The 17,289-nt window shown below is 47.1% G+C and overlaps 1 protein-coding gene across 1 annotated transcript in view; it reads left to right on the top strand.

Annotated features, from left to right (window-relative positions):
• The window catches only part of SLC25A18 (solute carrier family 25 member 18), a 370,503-nt gene that overhangs the window by 53,152 nt on the left and 300,062 nt on the right, over positions 1–17,289 (top strand). The window contains exon 2 of the mRNA XM_078673635.1: positions 8,213–8,328. The gene's annotated coding sequence lies outside the window, so the exon portion shown is untranslated. The remainder of the gene's footprint in view (positions 1–8,212; positions 8,329–17,289) is intronic.

Genomic DNA, 17,289 nt, shown 5'->3' with positions numbered 1-17,289 from the left:
TTAATATCTTTTATTGATTTTTAGTTATTCACTCACAGTATTTAACATCAGATGAAGCGGGGTGACACAACATGACATCTTGCAATCGTTCAATGTGATACAGAAAAAAAGGACAGAAAACAATGAATTGCTACAGAGCATCTCACTTGTGTCACATAAAGCAATATAAAGAAACGGAAAAAAAAATAATTTGCACTCATGTGGACCCCATCATAGCCAGGATGAGTCATGTGTCTCAGAAGAGATAGCTCTATTGTAAATAGAAAGGGTGCTTTGTGAGCCCGGACTATGTGATAAGGCCCCTAGCATGATCCGCGCAAGTAGAAAAGGTGTGTGTGTAATAATTGGTTTTAGAGAGTGTACAGCCTTATAGGTATGCAACCTGCGCTGCTCAGGTCTAATGGGCGCCTGCCAGTGAGGTGTAATGACCCAACTGTCTGTTCCTCTCCGTCTATGCTGGGTAACGGGGGCATGATCCAGCATTGCAGGTAGTGCCTTTGGTGAGCCTTGTTATAAAGGAGTAAGATTCGAATAAGTTGATATTCATAACATCTTAACAACTAATAAGAACTATGAAAGTTTAATAAACTACTAGGTTATAACCTTGGAAGAGAGAGAGAAAAAAAGGAAAAACAAAGTGGGCGCGCATGTAGCATATCTGTTTGGTGGTGTAAACGTGTGTCTTCAGTCCCGGGGGTGGCCAGCGCGGGGGCCGGGAGATCAGGAAGCCGGCTACTATCTTGTGTCTCTTAGAGGAGATTAGGCTGGTGTCTGTGTCCCAAGCTTGTCAGCACCGCGGTCCTGCGGGGTTGGAGTGTTCAGTGAGTGGATCTGTCGCGCGGTTGCATGCTGTGAATGAGAAGGGCTGTGCGCAGATACTTGTTATGCACCAATCGTGGAAGCTTATATGGCTCCCCTATCTCTCCTGTCTGCCTGGCGAGGTTGGAAGCGGTTGTGTCTGGTCAATTCCTCTGCTGAGGCACACTCGGTGGAAGGACCTCAGGGTGTCGTCCCAGATTTGCGCAATTGGGTACTTTCATAATCCCACAGTTTCCTCTCTATGAAGGATTACACTTTCCGCCCTTGCCCAGTTATCAATGGAATTGCGCCAGTATATTGCCTGTGGGGGTTCACTGCGTTTCCAATGTTTAGTGATTAGCCTCTTCGCCGTGATCAGCCCAAGGTCCCAAAATCTAGATGGGACTTTATTCAATTTCGTTCTCCTGTACAGGCCTAGTATGCATGTCTCCCACGTTCGAAGGTGCATAAAGTTTCTGTAGCGCCACGCGTGGTCTCCCAGCATTCCATATTAGTCCTCTGATTGAGGTTTCTAGGTCTTGAAAAATGCGAGTCGGGACGTACACAGGTATGTTGGCATAATAGTATAGTAGTCTAGGTAGGACGATCATCTTCGTCAATGTGACTCGAGCAGGAACATTCAAGGGCAGGGTTTTCCAGAAGGACATCTGCACCCTGAGGGAGGATATGGCTCGTGTTATGTTGCCATCCAGTACTTATGGCAGGGATCTATAGATGTGTATTCCAAGATAACGGAACGTGTTGGGGTGCCAAGTGAGTCTCTCATTGCTAATACAAATCTTACACTCCTGTGTGTCTGCGCTGAAGGAGTACACCCCAGATTTGGCCCAGTTAACCTTCAGTCCCGACATGGTTTCAAATACGTTGAAGGTGCTAGACAGGGTCGGTGGGAAGTGGGTCAGGTCCCTGACATACAATAATAAACCGTCGGCATATAAAGATACCGTGTGTAGGCCGTCCGCTAGAGGGATCTCCCATTCCGCGCCTTGGGCTCCCAATAGTGCCGCAAGGGGCTCCATCAGGAGCGAGAAGAGCAGCGGGGACAAAGGGCACCCCTGTCTGGTGCCCCTCCTGACGCGGATAGTATCTGATATCAGTTTACCAGTGCGTACTCGCACCGTGGGCCTCTGATATAACAAGCCAACCATGTGAATATAATCGTCGCCGAGTTCGTACTTCCTCAGCACTTCCACAAGGTAGGGCCACTCCACCGAGTCGAATGCTTTTTCTTGGTCAAGTACCAAGCACCCAGATTGGGGCCATTGCTGCACGGCATAGCTTTGCACCCTAAACAAGAGTCGGATGTTGTGCGAGGTGTTCCGGGTGGGCACGGAGCCATTTTGGTCGCTGTGTACAAGGGTGGGGACCAAGGGGGCCAGCCGCTGTGATAGCACGGAAGCAAGTATCTTATAATCAGTGTTTAGAAGGGCCAGTGAGCGGTACGAACCTAGTTGTGAACAGTCCCTGTTAGGCTTGGGGAGTGAAATGAGGTTGGTTTCATTCATCGTGTGGGGGAGGGAATAGTCTGTGGTGGCCGCCGCATATACCCTCAAAAGCTCGGGGATCAGTAGATCTGAGTAGGCCTTAAAGAATTCGGCTGGTAGCCCATCTGGGCCTGGGGACTTTGCGTTAGAGAGGGAAAAAATAGCGGTGCGCAGTTCTTCAGGTGTGAGTATGGTTTCTAACTCATCGCGCTGCGCATCATCTAACCTCGGCAGCTCTATGTCAGAGAGGTATGCAGTTATGTCGGCAAGAGAGAGTCGCAGCCTAGAGCGATATAGTTCCGTGTAATGGTGGACAAAAGCTGTATGTATGCAGCGCTGTGTGTATACTAGATCTCCCTGGCTATTGCGTATTGCCGCCACAGGCGCTGTCCGTGTGTCCTGCTGAATCAGCCACGTCAGTAATTTCCCTGGTTTGTCTCCGAGATGGTGGGTGCGCGCTGAGTGGACCGCATAGTTAAGATGACGTCATCTCTCTAATAGGCTAGCATGTTCTGCGCGTGCCTCCTGTAATGATTCTCTGTCACCCTCCACCGCTGTGCATTCTTTGTCAAGTAAATCAGCCTCTATGCGCTTCAGTTCAGTGTCTAGCTGTTTCTGCATACCTGCTTGAGTGCCAAAGCAGTGGCCTCTGATTACAACTTTAAATGCACCCCACTCAATTTGAGGGGTAGATGCGGTGTTGTCGTTTCCCTCAAAATATTGGGCTAGGCATGTGTGTAGCGAGTTGCGGAAGGGCGTGTCAAGTAGTAGGTTAGGCTGAAGTCTCCACGTGGGTATTGGTGGGTGTGGCCGTTCCCATGCCAATTCTAAGACGTGTGGGTTGTGGTCTGAATGGGTGCGACCCATGTAGTATGTGTCCGTGACATGTGGGAGCATCTCACCCGATAACATATACCTGTCTAATCGGACATGGAAGGTGTGTGCGCCCGAGTAGTATGAGTACACCCTCGTGTTCGGGTTACGGATCCGCCAGGCGTCGTGTAAGTCCCATTGTAGGGCCCAATTTATCAGTGACTGCATAGCGCCATGTACAGGAGCGGGAAAGAGCGGTCTAGGCAATATTCAATATGCAATTATAGTCTCCCCCCAGCACCCAGGGGACCCCGTGCCAGGGCGCCAATGCTGTAGACAACCGGTCAAAGAAACCCCCTGATCCGTATTCGGGGCATATATCGAGGCCTGGGCTATTGGTTGACCATCTAGCTTGCCCTGTGCAATTATAAACCTACCCTCAGGGTCCGAGTGTGAATGGGAGATCGCAAAAGGGGTCCCGGGCCGTACCCACAGCAGCGTCCCTCGAGCATGGAGTTGTCCGTGCCATCTACGCCGAACATCATCAGGTCCAGGGGTCTGGCCAGCATTTGATCTGGTTGCAATTCAGGGTCCCTTTAGGGCGAGTGTGCAAATGTGCATAAGGGAGGTAGCCAGTCAATGGATCAGGTCTGCTGTTTGTGGGGTCACGTCCGGTTGCTCCGTGGACATCTGGGAGTCAGGTAAGCCATAGACGTTCTCGTCATCGCTAGGCAATTCTCGCGGGCTGGCGTCCAGTGCAGCAGCCGTACTCGGGGAGCCACTGAGTTCCGCCACCATTCGGAGAGCGTCTTGTTGCTCACTGTGTATGAGTTCCACCGGTGGGCTAATTCGTGGCTCTGCTCGCGTCTTGCGAACTGGGGATGACCTGTTCCTGCGACGTCGTCGCGGTCCTCTGAAACGTGGCAACGAGGAGGGGACCGAGGTTGATCTGGATCCCGTGTCCATTCCGCTATCCAGCCAGGTCTCGACCTCCTCTCGATTGGCAAAGAAGTGTGCTTTATCTTGTGCAATCACCCGCAGTCTGGCAGGAAAGAGAAGGGAGTACTTAAGATCCAGTTGGCATAGTCTCTGCTTAACTGATAGGAAGGAGTGCCTCTGGCGCTGAACCTGTATTGTGTAATCTGGAAAAAACATGATTTTGGCATTGTCAATGTGGACGTCCTTAAGTTGTCTGGTTTCCCGCAATATGGAGTCACGGTCACAGTAATTCAAAATCCTGAGGAGCATTGGCCGGGGGTTTGATCCCGTAGGCAAAGGTCTTGTTGGTACCCGGTGTGCCCGTTCCACGACAAAATGAGGTGACAGTGTCCCGTCCGGTAACAGAATTTTCTGCCAATTCTCCATATGTATCGCAGGCTCTCTCCCCTCCCATTTCTCCGGCACCCCTACTATTCTTCTGTTATTTCTTCGCGCCCGTCCTTCCGCATCCTCAGCGCGGTCTTCCAAGAATTCAACCCGGTTGAGAAGGTCTTGCACCTGCTTGTCAGTCTGGGCAACTCGGGGCGTGAGATCTGCGATGGCGCCTTCCAAGGTGGTGGTGCGTTCTGCCAACTTCTTGTGGTTGGCGATAGGCGGGGCGTGAGGTCGACAGCCACGCTGTCTATTTTAGTCTCCAGGGAGGTGCGACTTCTCCAGCCGCTCCATGGCCGCCAGCACTGTGTCAAGCTTGGTCGCAGTTGGGTCAGGATCCGCCGGTTTGGTGGACTTCTCCATTCTCCCTTTCGTTTGTGTACTGCCAGAGCCAGCTCTCGTCCTGGTGCCCCCAGACATGGGCGACGCAGTGAGTATGGAGTCACCGCCCAGCGTGGTGATGTCTCACAGTCCGCAGAACTCCAGCCAGTGTCAAGGGCGCCGGGAGGGGGGGCAAGGGGGGGGGCGGTTGTTCGAATGCTGTGGGCTGCAAGAAGATGGGCCCGTCAGGTGTGCCAGACGCGGGGTGCCCCGGCGATGCGCCACGGGCAGTGGCGCAGCAGCAGAGGGCATCGCCAGTGTCTTCTCCCAGGCCCGTCCGGTGTTTCCGCTTAGTGCCAGGCAAGGGGTCTCATGTGGGCCTCCCCGAGTGTCTCCCTCGTCTCCTGTTGCTCTCCAGCGAGGCATCAGCGCTTGTATGTAGGGGGGGTTCCCTCGGGTGGGCTCTGCGCAGTTAACTCCTCCGTGACCCCCCACTTCTGGTTTTTCCAGCTCTCCGGGCCGTCTTGTAGCCAATGTTGCGCTTTGCACCCCTCTGGGTGTTTCAGGTGGGCTCTCGACCTAGCAGATCGGGGAGGGGGGGAGCCCCCTCAAGTGTTCCCCTGGATCGCCACAGTAATCGCACCCGCGTGGCACAGTGTCCCCAGCCAGCCACCACCTCCTTACTTCAAGGCCACACCATGGGGCCTGCACCGGTACCTGCAGCCTCGATATCGCGTGATTTAACGCGCCGCGCTAGTCTCAGCGCGGGCGGTCATGTGGGCTCCGTACTGTTAGCCCCTCCACTCCCTCCCACCCCCCTCGCCGGCAATATCAGCACCCGGGGCCACTCCGCTTCTGATGCCGTGTTCCGCGCCCTCCAGTTGCCTCAAGGGGTCGCTTGGCTCTGCGGGTCAGGAGAGGAAGGTGCGGGGCCTCCCCTCAGGTACGGCAGTAGTTAGGTGCAGGGGCAGCCTCCGGCGACCTCACGGGCCGCGCCCGCGATCACTCCCGCAAAGTACTGTCTTTCCAGCTCTCTGTGGGCTCCGCATGTTAAGGCCGCATTTCGGGGCCTCGCCGGTGTCCAGATCCCCGGCCTCGCGTGATTCAACCTGCCATGCAGGTCTCAGCGCAGGCGGCCATGGCCTGTCAAGAGCCCACGGTCCGGGCGGAGATGCTCGCCGGGCCTCAAAATTTGCCCAGTGGTAGCTGCCAGCTTCTCCCCGCAGTGCCTGGGTTTGGGCCGGTTTCGGAGAACTTTTACAGGGCTAACGCTGGAGAAGGAGAGCTCGGGCTGGAACTCTACATCAGAGCGTCTGTCTCCATTGCGCGCTAAGCCACGCCCCACTGATTTCACTGCTTAATACTTCCAGAATGCTTGAAAGTTCCTCTATGATTAACAAAATCAGATCAAGGGAACACTTATTCAGAATCCCATACCATCTGTCAATATATTTAGGGTCATTTTTGCACAAGGAAGGTGTTAAAGAAATTCTTAGTCCTCTAGGGATGCGCTGTGCGTGATCTTATCTTATGAGTGTGCTAGCGGGTAAGTGCTGGCTCACTTCTCTTTTTTTCAAAATACAGCAGTTGCTTTATGTTGCTTTGAACAGATCCAGAGCCTGTGGGTGCCGTCTCTATTTCGCCAATCAAAGAGTAAATTCTTTGCGCTTCATTTTCTCCCAACATGAATGTGTCAGCAAGTTTGTTGGTAATGCTGGATATTTCATCATAAGACATTGTGCGATTGGGTGCAGCGATCAATACCAGTTGATTTAATGTTCCATCTGTCGCTTCATTCCCGAGTTTTATACTTAATATTTGATGGATTTGTAATATCTGTTATCTGTCATGCATTTTTTTTATCCCACTACAGTAGTTCTTTGTTAGGTAGTCCTTTTTAATTACTCCTTATTATATATTTGCTTCTGATTCTTATTATTGCTACTGTTTTGCAAATATATATTTTTTTAACTAAAGCAATATAAATATTTGAACCCAAAAATAGTAAGTATTTAAAAATGCTTTAACGGGATGAAGTATAATTAATTACCTGACTCCCTTTGCCGTCCCTCAAATCCTTTGATCCGACATGTGGCTCCTGTGACGTCAAAAAACGCCTGCCGCCCATTTACGGCATTAATCCAGCATCTGCTTTCATTAAGCCAGAAGGCATAAGGAGAGTGGGCAGTGAGAGCATTTAAAGTGAATGCAACTCGATCCAAAGGGTCCCACACTCTCAGCCCTGTCAGTTCCCGATTGCTACCGCTCCTCTCTGAGGCAGCAGGTAGAAAAGTGGTGCAGACTCTAATCACATCGAGACTGGACTACGGGAATGCGTTGTACCAGGGTCTCCCCTTTTTAACAAACTTCAAGTGGTACAGAATGCTGCAGCAAGACTTTTGTTTACTCTCACCCCTAGATCCCACATGAACCTCCACTTAAAGGCCCTCCATTGGCTCCTGATGAAACAAAGGGTGACGTTTATAGCCATGGTCCTTGTGCACAAGTCCTTGAACGGGACGGGCCATCATATCTCAAAGAGGCAATCAGTTCCTATGTCCTCACCCGTACTCTTCGCTCCTCTTCGGCTCATATGGCAAGGGTCCCTCGTATAAACCGAATAAACCATGTTGACCTGAAGAAATAAATCTACTGAGTTTTACTAAGAGTGACAAAGTGAAGTAAAAGATGTACTGGCACAAGTTGACAATCCTACATATTGTGAAGAATTTATGCAGTAGTGGTTCTGTTAGATTAAACTAAGCATCACTCGAAGAAAAAGACTGATACCGATATATTTGTGTTACATTCTAGATTGGAAAAGAATAGAAGTTTTGAAGTTTCTGAGCTAATGCTATTTAGTAGCAGTAAAGAAATTGAGATTTATGCAAAATCTATGTATGTAGTATTGTGGTAAATGTGGGCATTTTGTAAAAATATAAACCTAAGTTATCAAGCAGTAACAACCTTGCAGTTAGAGAAGGCACAGCTTTTGGAAAACTGGAATCCTAAACAACAAAGAGAGCTGTTTTGTCAAGTGAAGAATTCAAGTCCTCTCCAGATTGGATATTAAATACTATGGAATCTTCTGTTGCTCATTTGAAAGTTCCTATGAGAATTACTTTGCCACATGAACAGTAAAACTTGTTTTAGGGCTTTTAGAATCAAGAGACTTATGGAAATATAGGAACATAAATGTAGCTAAATCTTTACTGTTACCAGTGATTAAGAAAAAGGTTTCTAAAGAGGGTAAAGCAGTAGATAATTCAATGTTGTCTTTGGGCCTGTACATTTTCATATGAATATGAATCTATCAGTATGTTTTGGAAATCAACATGAGATGATATCTGTCATTTTAGATCAGAATTAATATGCAAAGATGTTTCCTATGTTTTTTCTAATAGAATCTTACCATCTGGTCAGAGGCAGTAAGGATGACAGGTTGAAGACTACTTTCCACATGAAGTTTGGTGTGTTTGAATATCAGGTCATGCCCTTCAGACTCTGTGATTTTCAGTGGGTAAGTTAAAACATTTCTGGACTTGTCCTGGTTGACTCAGCATAATCCTAACATTGTTAGTGCTGCTAGCGCATTATAATTGAATTCTGATTATTGTGTTAACTGTTGTTTACCAAACAGCACATTTTCTTATAGTTGCCCTTCTAGGGCTTGGCAGGTATTCCAAAAACTGCATGTTCTTGGTTGCATAAGCACTTAACTACTAAAAATGTATTCAGGATGTGTTTGATGAAATAAAGCTAATCAGTTACACCACATACAAGCTATGTTTACAAAATTGATTTAGAACCTCGAGTAGCTGTATCTGTAGTAGAGTATATACTCTCAATGAGCCTGAAACAGAACCTTGCATAGTGTATAGATGGATAGTTTGATTTGATTTAAAATGTATAAAGCGCACCAATGCCATAAGGTGTCTTGGCGCTGAGTCAAGTGCACTAAGTCTGGGACTGCCCGAGATAGAATTCAAGCTATGCTGAGAAGAGCCAGGTTTTTACGGCCTTTCGGAATAATAGCAGTGAAGGGCTATTTTTTATTGAGAGTGGTAACTGGTTCCATGTCTTAGCTGTATGCAGTAGAAAACTGCCCCCCACCCACATCTCAATTGCTTGAATCTGGGAGTCTTAATCAGCTTTGCATCGCTTGATCTGAGTTTCCTTGGCGGTTCATACTGTTTCAAGTTAGTTTTTCGAAATTGGGAACCTACCCCCTAAAAAGCCTTGTATGCCAGGCAAGCTGACTTGAACCGTATCCTTTTCTCCATCGGGAGCCAGTGGAGGCTTCTTAGTCTGTGGGCCACCGGCTCGGACCTGGGAATGTCCAGAACTAACCTAGCTGCAGCGTTTTGAAGGCGCTAAATTTTTAACAGCAGTTGATTTGTAGCCCAGCATACAGAGCGTTCCCGTAGCCCAACCTGGACCAAGCCAGCATGGTTACAAATGTTTTGCAGGTTTCTACGGGAATAAATGGCAAGAGCCTTTTTACCAACTTCAGAATATACCACACCGAGGAGAGTTTGTCAATCTGGGCTTGAAAAGTTAATTTGGTGTCAAATACAAAGTCCAAATTCCTAACTTTGTCCACCGGTGACGGGCATTTGCCCAAACTGTCAGGCCACCATTTGTGCGACCAGATGTTGGGCTCCGCCTCCAGTAGCATGATATCACCGTTTAATTTTAGACGGTTTAGTTGCATCCAACGGTTGACTTGTTCCATGCAATTACTAAACCTGTCCGCTGTTTCGTCTACCTTGTTAGAGATTGATACCACTATTTGGGTGTCATTGGTGTAGGAAACGGGGAGAAACCCATAGTTTCTGATGATTGCTGCTAATGGGGCAACATATATATTAAAGAGGGTGGGGCTCAGGGAGGCACCCCCCCCAAGGAGACTTAAAAGATTTAGATGTGTACTCCCCTAGTTTAACTGTGAAGGTTCTCTCCCCCAAGAACGATGATAGCAATTATTTATTTATTTATTTATTTAGCTTATATAGCGCAACAGCTACCCAACAAAGGGTTTCCCGGCGCTATGATTCAATAGTAAATGGCAGGACCGGCAGTTTAGATGTTGAATAGCCACGTTTTTAAGGCCTTCCTGAATCTTATATAGCTTGCCTCAGAGCGCAGTGCAAGTGGCATAGTATTCCACAGTGAGGGACCAAGGAAAGCAAAGGATTTTCCACCCATGCGTGATAGTTTTATTTTAGGGATGACAAAATTGTGGGCTGTTGTCGATCTCAAAGCCCGGGAAGGGAGGTAAGGGCGGACAAGATTTTGTAAGTACTAAGGGGCTTTTTTAGTGGAGATCTTGTGCATGAAGCATAGGGATTTAAATTTTATCCGGTTCTCTATTCTCAACCAATGCAGCTCTCAGATGTATTTGGAGGTGGATGAAAAAGTGGGGATTTTCCATAACAATCTCGCCGCTGCGTTCTGCACTGTTTGCAGTCTGCGGATCGTTGCCTTTTTTGCCCCCAGATATAACACATTGGCGTAATCAAGCCTAGATGTTATTAAGGCATTGATGACCGTTTTTTTGGTGTGTTCTGGTAGCATCCAGCAGATTTTTTTTAGCCATTTAGAATTGCGAAACAGGTGGCCGATGTTTTCACCGCTTGCTGGTGCATAGTCAATGAGTCATCGATAATAAATCCTAGATTACGAGCCTGTGTAGTTGGAATCGGGGGGGGGTACCCATTTCTGATGGCCAATGTTGGGGTCCCCAAAGTTCTTTATTTTTTCCCAGAACAATTAACTCGGTTTTATCACCGTTCAATTTGAGGAAGTTTTCTTCCATCCACCCTGCGATCTTTTCCAATCCTAGTTTTAGGGAGGAGGGATTATCGCTTCCCGCGGAAGAAAGAGAGAAGAGAAGCTGAGAATCGTCAGCATAGGAGAACATCAGCAATCCAGTCTCCTCTACTACTTTTGCAAGCGGACTCATGTACAAGTTAAATAGTAACGGGCTTAAAATTGAGCCTTGCGGTACTCCGTGTTTAAAAGTCAGGATATCTGAACAGGCAGATTGAGAGAAGACTTGGAAAGTTCTATGCTCTAACAATGATTTGATCCAATTTAAGGCAGCGCCACAAATGCCTATCGATTGGAGTACCGCATGTGACACCGTATCAAATGCGGCACTGAGGTCAAGAAGCACAAGTGCCACCGTTTCGCCTCTGTCTATCAAAGCTCGGATATTCTCTGTAACACCTAACAGGGTAGTCTCAGTAGAGAAACCTGAGCGAAAGCCTGACTGATGAGAGGGCAGCAAGTCATGCATGGTTATAAAATCCGTGAGAGATCGGTGAACGTGCTTCTCCAGAATCTTAGAAAAAATGGGGAGAAGGGAGATTGGCCGGAAGTTTGAGGGTAGATTTGGATCAGCATCAGCTTTCTTCAACAGTGGATGGATCATTGCATGTTTCCATTCATCTGGCACATGTTCCTCCTGCAGGGATGTATTTAAAAGGTCGGTGATAATAGACATAGCTTTCCTACTAAGTTGTTTTAGGACAGAGCATGGTAACGGGTCTCTTGGTGAGCCTGATTTGATCGTATTAAGTAGGTCAATGACAGTATCAATGTTGAGCATAGGCCAGTTTTCAAGTGTGGCAATATGAATGCTGTGCTGAGTCATGCACTCCCAGCTCTGCTAGATGGGTCAGGAGTAAACCATGATTAACGGTGTAAAAGTCTGCCGATAGATCTAACAGAATCAAGGCAGTCTTCCCACCTGCATCCAAAACACTCCTGAGCTCCTCTGCTGCCATGATCAGTGCTGTCTCTGTCCCGTGTTCCTCTCTGAGCCCATACTGTGATTGATCCTAAGGCATGGGTAGACCTGAGAAAACCAGACAGCTGTTTATTCAAAAGCTTTTCCAGCACTTTAGCAGGAAAGGGCATCTTGAGATTGGCCTGTAATTCGCCGGTTCTAGCGGATCCAGATTGGGCTTTTTTAGCAGAGGCAGGACAGATGCAGTTTTCCAAGCATCTGGGAAACAGCTCGCCTGTATTATCTTTGCAAAGAGCAACTGAAGATGTTTGCTGAGTAGCTCTGGGAACAGATGTAGCACCTTAGGTGGACAAGGGTCCGTAATGACTCCTGACTTAGTTGTCGTTATTATTTGACGTATCTGTTCTACTGACGGGGTAACAAACCAAAACCCTAGGTTCCCAGTTTCTGTGTGCCTGCTAGGGTTGGGGTGTGCCTTTACTTGTGACGAATTAGAGTTGTTAGTGGAAATAACGGATTCATATACTAATTTCACTTTGTCAACAAAAAATTGAGTTAGCTAATGGGTTCATCAAAAAGTTCACTAGTGGGTTCATCACGTCATCATAGTTTACTGCTGTTTCACCCATGTTTTGTGGAAATAAGGCAGTAATTAACAGATTTACTATAACAAAAATAGATGTCCATTAGCTTTGATATCTTTCATTTAATATCAGATTTAACATGCAGAGATGTTTGCTAAATTTGATATCATGGCTAATCTGGTCAGAGGATGTGAGGGCAAAAAGTGGAAGACTGTGTTACGCTTAAAGTTTGGGCTATTTAACTATCAAGTCATGACCTTCAGACTCTGACACTTCAGTGATCTCCCATATTTTATTGGTGAAGTCCTAAGAGTTTTTGAATTTGTTTTGTATAGTTTATTCAGGTAACATCCTGATATAATCGGAGTTCTTGGAAACAAGTACAACATGTAAATGCAGACATGCAGAGGTTAAGGGAACATAATGTCCAGTGCTTAATTTGTAAAATATTAAGTCCAGGTGCTCAAAGGTTTGTCAGAGGCCACACCCACGTTCCCCGGCTCCGCCCACTTCCTCCATTGACCCCACCCACTTACTCTAATGGCTCCACCCACATCCTCAACTGGCACTGGCAGATGTAATCCCTGACCTGAATTTCTGAAAGGGTGTCTTCCGACTCTGAAGCAAAGAAGTGAATAACATCTGTGCCTAGACAATTTACTTCATATAAGTGTTATATGGCCGAATTAAAAATTAGAACCATATGATGTGGTAACTTGCTTTTAGAGTGCTTGCTAACTGTGGGCACTGTCACTTTAAAGCACTGTAAATACTAGATGTTATGGTACTATTCAATGTATCTACTTCAGAAGGATGAATGACTAAGTGGATGCTTACAGATTACACACACACATATATACACCCCTCTCAACAGCTAGAACATATATCACTGAGCTACCTTCCCACGGAAGGAGTGTCGGTCACAGTTCAGGCGTGTAACTTATGCTTTACTTGTTAACCACAGTATCACAACATGACATGCTTCCCATGAACGTGATGCTGTAAGAAAGAGAGGAGGGGGTGAGCATTTAGAAAGAGAAAGAAAAAGTCTCAAGGGCAACTGTGTTGACAACTGGAGTTTTTAACAATGCATTGTTGTGTGGTCTTATTTCACCATGGTCTGGTTTTCTTCTGGGATTTGCATTTACCTCCTTGCTTTGAGATTTGAAGGACAGTTGTCCTTCTCAATAGGAATGCAAGTTGTCAGGGAGGTCAAAATGCGATACTCAACATTATGACGCAGGCGAACGTTACACCGGGGCAACACAGCTAACAGGGTTCCCTGCCTTAAATGAGGCAACAAAAATATCTACCTTACAAATATCAGTGCCTAAAATATCTACTACAATAAACTGGACCTGCTCTTACGCTGTTTACATACCGTAATTATCAACAACAAAACGGATTCAGGGAGGGTCCAAGGGATATAAGGTTTAAAGACCCGTACCTGGTTATTATCCCCAGCAACTTCTATATGTATAACACAGAAAACACAGAGGGTCTATCAGCTTAATTATATAGCTGGACTGTCAGTCCGAGTCACCAGGATCTCGGGGTGTATACATCACATGAAGACAGCATAATTCAATATACGGTGTACACCATGTGTATAGGAAAAGCCAACACAGCGCGGATCATTCATACATGGCTGACAAATCCAGAACAATTAGTGAAGGGTTTCCATCAAATAGACTCAGTGATCAGTCCTATCATTTGGCCAAACCCAAGTGCATGTCAGTCTGGTCCCCTGATCATTGGGACAACAAACACCGCACCATCTATTGCTGGTTAAGGATTTGGTCCACCAACATACGCGAACCGTCAGTGATGGCTGATCCTTGATGTCAATGTCAATGTCAGAGTTTCTTATATAGCGCAACTTATCACCGTAAGGTCTCAAGGCGCTAGCAGCACAAGGAACCGGAAAGAAAATGACAAACAGAAGAAAAAATAGATTAAAAAACACAGGGGGTCCTACTTGGGAAAAGCCAGGTTTTCAGTGCTTTACGGAATTTCTGGTGCTCCACGATGGAAAGTAGGTGAGTGGGCAGTTTATTCCAGAGTGTGGGGGCAAGGTAGGAGAACGAGCGTTGGCCGTACCTGGAAGAGCGCACATGGGGTTGTGTCAGCAGAAACTTATTGCCAGACCTTAAGGTAGCGAGGCCCTTTACTGTATAGTGCGTTGTGGGCAAGCTCAAGATCTTAAATTGGCTTCTTTGCTGGATGGAAAGCCAGTGCAACTTTTCCAGACACGGCGAAGAAGCAGTCCTAGGTGGCATGTCCAACACTAGTCTGGCGGCAGTATTCTGCAGAATCTGCAGCTTTGCCAGTAAATCCCCGTTCAGGCCATGGTACAGGGCGTTACCATAGTCAAGACGACTAATGATAAGGCCCTGCACCAAAGGTTTTCTTGCCTCAATGGGGAGCCACCTAAAGATTTTCCTGAGGCGGCGCATTATTCCGTAGCAGGTGCCCGTCATCTTGGCTACATGATTTTTCATAGACAGAGTGCTGTCAATAATTATTCCCAGGTTGCGGACGGCCGTCTTGGGGGTGGAGCATATCCCCAATTCGGCGGGCCACCATTCCCGGGTCCAGCACTTCTCAGCCTTGCCAAACAGGATGATTTCTGTCTTGTCAACGTTTAGTTGGAGCTTGTTATCTCGCATCCAGCTGCTAATCTCAACCATGCAACCATGCAGTTTTTAAAGCGAGTGCAGGTGTCTGTGGAATCTGCACCGCACGTGATCAGCAGCTGGGTGTGATCAGCATATGACACAGTTTTAAAGCCAAATGATTTAATGATTTTAGCCAGATGAGTCAGGTATAGGTTGAAGAGCAGCGGGCTCAAAATCGACCCTTGGGGCACCCCCACAGTCACAGAGCGACTGCCGGAGACCAGGGAATCGACTTGAACGGTGGTGAGGCGGTCGGTGAGGTAGTCCTCAATCCACCCCAAGGCCCCCCCTCTGACACCTATCTCCCACAGCCGATGTTTCAAAATGTCGTGGGAAATGGTGTCAAAGGCCGTGGAGAGATCCAGGAGGATGAGGACGGCCGAATCGCCCCCATCCACCGCAAGTCTGATGTTATCCACTATCTCAACAACAGCCGTCTCAGTACTGTGGGCGGCCCGAAAACCGGACTGAGAGGGGTCAAGAGCACCACACGCTTCTATGTAGGCCGTCAGCCGGTTGTTAATAAGAAGCTCCAACACTTTACCAAAGAAAGGTAACAGCGATATTGGCCGATAATGGGACAGTAGAGTCGGATCATCCGAGGGTTTCGTCAGAATGGGCTTTACTTGGGCGTGCTTCCATTTAGTGGGGACGTGCGCTTGCTCAAGCGAAGCATTGAATATGGCTGTAAGGGGTTCTGCAAGCAGGGGCATGATTTTTGTACAACGGCGGGGAGGGAATGGGTCCATAGGTGATCCTGATTTTATTTTACTACGGCCTTTCAGGGTTTCATCAACGGTGATGGGGCAAATTCAGTCAAATGGAAGGCTTGGCTGCAAGCCCCCTCCGGCGAGGACGTTACCGGATTCCTATGTAACGGGGGTTGATTCGAGTCTGAAATAGGGGAAGCAGAATATATTTTTTTGATTTTATTCTCAAAGAAATTCGCCATTGACTCAACCCATTCTATAGAAGGGCTAAACAAAGATTTGAATAGCAGTGCAACAAAGAAATAGTGACTTTAAAATAGGATGGAGTGTCCTCCTACTAATAACTTTATTCTGCGGACGAACCACACCTCCTAGTTAAAAACCAAGAACAGTGCAAGAGAGACAGTCAAACAAATATCTGTCTGATAACGGGCCAACATGTTTCTGCCTATCAGGTATAAAATCCCATGGCATTCGTCAGGGCCTCTGTTCTTTCAATAGTTGCACAAGTAGTAGTGAATCAAAAGAAACACCACCTCCACCAAAGGGAGAGAAATAAAAAATTAGAAAGGTTGAATACGGTACAACCTGTAACAACCGCAGACATTAGACCTCCATGTCAATAAGGAAATACAAATTCCTCCATGGTAGGGAGAAGGACCTCATCTCACCCGGACCTTGCTCAGGTTGTACGAGGCCCCGCGCTATCCGTCGGTACCTCAAGCTTCCATCTGAGACTTGGGGGAGGCACACATTTCGGTGGGTTGCCCTCTTTTAAAGAGTTAGCACAGATTTTATGCATTTACATGGAATTCCTCAGGTTTTAATAACCAACAGTGGTTTTCGGTTTACTCCAAAATTCTGGTCTGCATTATGTAAGAACTAGATACTGTGATGTGCTCCCCTGCCAAGACCTTAGAAATGTTGCCACTCGTGTCACAGATGCTGAACGTCAGGTGTCCTCGGTGGCTGTCCTGAAGCAGCAAGTCTCTTGTCTGTTATCCTCTGCGGCGACCCTGGAGGAGTGGGCTGAAGGTGCCAAAAACGAGTCTCGCCTCAATAATCTGAAATTTGTTGGTTTTCCTGCTGTGTCTGAGGCGTCGGACATTGCAAAATATCTGGAGGACTGGCTTCGCTCCTTGCCGAAGGCTGCACTCGCAGTGGTTCATGTTGGAGCGAGCCTACAGATCCACCGCCCTGGGTCCAGCTCCTGGGGCTCTAGTGTGCCTACTATTGCCCAAACATAACATTTCTGGGACAGAGATGCCTTGCTGAGGAGGCAGGCATCCTGACCTCTGATATCAAAACTGCCACATAATGCTTTTCCCTGAGTATACTAAAGCGATCCAGCAATCTTGGCGCTCTTTTACTTGGGCAAACAAAAGCTCCGAGCACTTAGTCTCTAGTAAATGCTCCTTGTAGTATCTCCAATTCCAATATGAACAGAAGCAGAGGACGTAGTTGTTAAGTATAAGTAGAAGTTTATTCTACAGGCAAGATAATACATGCAGCTCCAGTAAAGGTACATCAAGAATGACACCAGATCTACCCGTTACTGTTGCCCAGCACCCAACATTCCTATTACACATATAACATTCTACTTAAAGGAATATGCCATTACTACACATCCTCCTTCTTAACAAAAGAAACAAAAAAGAGAATACAATAAAAACAAAATACAAAAAAAAAACATAAAAATCATTAACAAACTATAATGAATTCATAACACTCTGAACCCAACAATTTACACAATAA

Source organism: Lissotriton helveticus, chromosome 1_1 (genome assembly GCF_964261635.1).
Source record: "Lissotriton helveticus chromosome 1_1, aLisHel1.1, whole genome shotgun sequence".
In the NCBI taxonomy this organism is placed as follows: Eukaryota; Metazoa; Chordata; class Amphibia; order Caudata; family Salamandridae; genus Lissotriton; species Lissotriton helveticus.
The sequence above is the reverse complement of the archived record's forward strand: the minus strand, read 5'-3'. Positions and strand labels throughout refer to the sequence as shown.